Below are 5,134 nucleotides of genomic sequence, written 5' to 3'. Positions count from 1 at the left end.
GCCACAATAATCTGTAGTCATACACATACAGCATATCTACATACAGGAGTCATTGCTCCGTGTGTACTTGTGTGTGTGTGTGTGTGTGTGTATAAGTGTATAAGTCTTTTTGATAAATGAGTGATTCCAGTTGCTCTCTCCCCTAGCTCAGATGACGCCCAGCAGTCAATATGACAGCCATTAGATGTCAAGTGTCATATCCCCTATAGGCAGCGCTTATGTAAGCGTGCAGACACAACCAGCCTGCACGGGCTGCTAGGCCAGCCGACGCACGACGCATCCTATACTGGGAGAGGGTTCAGCCGAGGTAACTCCTGCACACACGCACACACACACACACACACACGCACACACACACACACACACACACACACGCACACGCACACGCACACACACACACACACACACACACGCACACGCACACGCACACGCACACGCACACGCACACACACACACACACACACGCACACACACAGCAGCAGCAGAGGGAATGCTGTTTCCTGCCGCCGCCGATGCTGCTGCTGTGTGTGCTCCTGTTTCCCCAAGAGGTAGAATACAGCAGAAACACAGTGTGTGCATACTGGAGATGTTATTACTGATCAACCTATAGGACTTCATAGGAGAATAACATTGGGTAGAAACCTAGATAGATAGATAGATAGATAGATAGATAGATAGATAGATAGATAGATAGATAGATAGATAGATACTTTATTGATCCCCAAGGAGAAATTCAAACCTGGGTGACTTTAAATACTTGTGCATATCTAATAGATCTAATATCTAGTATAGGGGTTGGGTTACACTGTATTTCAAATTGGCCCACACATTTGATTTCAGACTTGTCCAACACTATAATGAATCAACTCTTTTTTTTCTTCTCCACAATGCACATGTTTACAGTAAGTAATACTATTGTGCCACACTCCTATGATATAATATACATGTAGACCATTCTGACAGACATGGCAAACCTGCGGCAGTTTAGGTCCAGGCTCTGGGAATGGATGTGCAGGAACATTTGAAGGACATGACTTAGACAGACACAGTACAGTACACACTGTGCCATTAACACAATTCATGGACATGAAGCCGACATCACTGGTGACGCTGTGACCTCTCAGTGCGGTTTGTTATGTAATGTTGGTAGTAATGAAGTTCATCATAAGGCATGTTTAATGTGAAGTCTTGAACTCATGCCGGATCATCACCCGTTATGCCAACACTTAATATTAGATGATGGTGTCATATATTAATTAAACATGGCATAAGATGTACATTCATTAATGTCATGTTGTTGCTCATATCAGTAAGTCAATTGGTTGTCAATTTTATACAAACTGGAATTTGTCAGCAGTGTAGCCTAAAAATATAGTAGTTTCATTCACAAATATTGCTTGACTTCTTTTAAGACACTCTTCTAAATAATAAAATTACATTGACTTATCCTGCAACTCCTTGTGAACCAGAAGTCTTACATGCTCTTCCTTTGGTCGCTCAATGTTGTAAGGCCCGTCTTTTGCTCAAACCTTTTGCATTTCTAAAGAATTCCTTTTGCATTCAATTTACATGTGTGGATATCTGTGTTTGACCTGAATTGTCTTAGCTTGCCATGGCCAAAGATCCCCAACACCCGCTCATGCTTAAAGTGACCATTTGCTCATTGTTCCGGCCCCTCTACTGAGAGGGTAACTCAGTCCTGGGCCTTCTTGACGTCTTATGGTGAGATAGGCCAACCTCATTATCATACAGTATTGCTCTCTAAATATGTGTTGTGAATAATACATTCATGTTTGGTCTTGAATTAATACTTGTAATGTGGGCAACAGTCTGATCATGATTTCATTACAATTGAATGTATCTGTGCATAGTTGTAGATTAAGAATTAAACTGTAGCATAAAGTTATGATATCCACCTGGGCCACACCCATCCACCTCAGACAACAAAGGCTCTGATGAGTCAGGGGTGGCCCAAGTGAATGATAAAAGTGGAGGCTCTTGTCCTCCGCGGGCTCTTCTTTCTCCTTTTCCATCTCCACTCTCCTCTTGAGCTAGGCCCTTGTGGCTTGGTCTTCTGCATCTCTCTCCCTCTTCCTTTCCCCCTCTCCCTCTCTTTCTCTCTCTGTCTCCCTTTGTCTTTCTCTCTCTCTCTCTCTCTCTCTCTCTCTTTCTCTCTCTCCCTTTCCTGTATTTTTGGATTTGTATTGTTTTATCTAGTGTATCTGTAAATTCATAAGTTGTGAACTGGTTAAGTTTATCTCTGTGTTTTGATAAGCTTTCTTTGTTCCTTTGGTTGTTACATTGTTACAGTAGACCATGTGAGTTTACTTGTACATCCAACTGAAGTGATATTAGTTACATTTACCTTAAGGCTTAATGCCTAATAAATTGTTAATTTGCCTATACCAATCGGATAACTTTAATTCTTGTAGTGTGCCATGCCATTCTCCTCCATAGCTGATAAACTAGTTACTTGGTAATTGATTGGTGATACAAATTATTAATCAAATGGAGTCAGATTAACGAGTGTGTAATAATATCATTGCCATTTAACTCTTCACCCTATTTGTCCACACAAGCTCTTTCAAGTGAGGATATAGCCAGACGTCTCTATGTTTCCGAGGCTATATATATAATTTCTCGCGTCTTACAATGTTGAAACTCTAATTCTTGCTCAGGTAAACATGTACTGTAAACACGTAAATTTAACAAAAAATTCAAATTTTGATCAAGAACATATGTGTTCTAAAGCCACACTCATCCTCATTTTCTCTACAAGATCACAAACATATTCTTTAGTGACACCCAAATGCACGTCTGTATCCGCATTATACTTCTGCCATTATGCAGTGCTTATATTACACACTGCTTTGTAATACATCTAGATACATACCATAGTGTGCCAGTGTGTGGGTGTGTGCATGTGTCCGTGGATGGATTATGAAATCAAGCGTCCCTGGGCACAAGATCCTCCTGGTCCCCTACCGCCGGCAGCAACAAGTGACTCCCAACTACCCTGTCTGCTTAGATGTAGGACCTGGCACACTTCGGCTGCTCTAAGCAGAAAACAATTTGTGCTCTGTGTGCCTTGAGAAAGAGCTATAGGAATGCAATGTGTTGTTGTTGTTGATGTTGTTGTTGTTTGCAAGGTATCATAGTGAAAACAACACAAAGTGTGACTGGGGGTCATTTTTACTAGTGATGAAAGACCACAGCAATGCAGTTTTACATACATTTCACAAGTCTATCTGGCAAGGAAAGATGACCCATATGCTATTAAGCAGGCAGATGAAGGGTGAGCTTGGCTCCGCGTCATATATTTTTTGCTGAATCCCCGTTAATGCACTGACATACATCAAAAAGTCAAATAAACAGGTATCACCTGCTCCCAGTGAGCAACAAGGCTAGGTCTGGGGGCATCATCTAAACATGCCTTTTTGCCTCTTAGCAGACTTAAAATGTAATTAAAAGGTCTATGCAACATGAACAGGGTCCTTACGTGACAAAACAATGCATTTTCTACTCATTAGTTGTGAAAACGACGTTTAAATTCAAAGTTTGTGCAATCAAGATCCATGTAAAAATGGTGATGGTTTCTCCTTTAAGCGGCCCTTGAGATATAGAAATGTAAAAATTGCAACGCCCACTATGGACATACTTTTATGACACTTGGCATACACCCAAAGGTTGTCATGGTGTCATTGTGATCTACATGTCAGATTTAGTGTGACTTGCACTATCTCATCACAAGTTATTAGCAAATGAAGTGCCATGTTTTTGCATTCACTTGTGTCACTAGGTGGCGCTACATTACAAATGAATCAAATGTGCTAGCCCTAGTGGCGATCATAATAAAACCATACCAGTAATAACTTACATGGGTAACACTGGACCTGAATTTTAATGGAGTGCCATAATAATTCTTTCATTCATTACCCAGCATGGCGTTATGTTGCCATCCCTTTATTTCATTGGAGTTCGCTGCTCATGTTCCTCTACCCTGCACACGTACCTTCCTGGCCCCAGTAAAACAGTGCCTTTCTGCTCTTCCTACAAAAAGTGCGGAGGTGAAGAAGAACGCGGTCTGCAGAAGGAGCGCTCCAATCTGGGCCGCCACCTTGCTCCGCTCCGCTCGGACAACTGTGTCATCCTCTGGAGCACCGTCCATGCTGCGCAGGTCTGCCACACCCATCAGGGGAGGCCACTCTCTCGCCCCCGCCCACACACCCGCCCGGCCCGCCTGCCCCCGCCGTCTTATTTTTACACCGTCCTTGAAAGAGCTGCAGTGAGACAGAAAGAGGAAGAAAGAAAGAAAGAAAGAAAGAAAGAAAGAAAGAAAGAGGGGATTGAAGTACACAGACGGGCATGGAGGGGGGGGGAGAGAGACAGGAACAGGGGAGAGACAGATATGACAGAGAGACAGCATTATGTTACTTCTGAAACCGAGCAGTTGAATGTAAAACAAGGAGGTTCACAATCCTCTCCCCACCATATATTTTCTCCCATCTATGTGTGTGTGTGTGTGTGTGTGTGTGTGTGTGTGTGTGTTTGGATGTGTTTCTCCCATCTCCGAGTGCCCCATATGTGTGTGTGTGTGTGTGTGTGTGTGTGTGTGTGTGTGTGTGTGTGTGTGTGTGTGTTTGTGTTTGGATGTGTTTCTCCCATCTCCGAGTGCCCCGTGTGTGTGTGTGTGTGTGTGTGTGTGTGTGTGTGTGTGTGTGTGTGTGTGTGTGTGTGTGTTTGTATGTGTTTCTCCCATCTCCGAGTGCCCCATATGTGTGTGTCTCTGTGTGTGTGTGTGTGTGTGTGTGTGTGTGTGTGTGTGTGTGTGTGTGTATGTTTGGATGTGTTTCTCCCATCTCTGGGGTCCCTTCCACAGAGGTCAATCAATCTTACACAGGGCAGCGTTCAGTTTTACACAGGGGTCAACATATCCTGAGGGTCCCTTATGTTTAACAACGGACAGGTCACTGAAGGCCCATGGCAAGCCATCCCACCTCTGATACCATATGATCTAGAAAAATACCAAAGCAAAGGTACGTACATTTTTTGCCATATGGCCACAGCATGCAGTAGTGGTCATTTATTTATCTTGTTTCCAAACCATCCAGATTAAATGGATAAACTAGACACA

Source organism: Alosa pseudoharengus, unplaced genomic scaffold (assembly GCF_046254945.1).
Source record: "Alosa pseudoharengus isolate Yale_2024_CS ecotype anadromous, Long Island Sound unplaced genomic scaffold, YU_APseudo_1.1 YU_APseudo_1.1_scf_1, whole genome shotgun sequence".
NCBI classification, from domain to species: Eukaryota; Metazoa; Chordata; class Actinopteri; order Clupeiformes; family Clupeidae; genus Alosa; species Alosa pseudoharengus.
Note: the sequence above shows the minus strand (reverse complement) of the source record.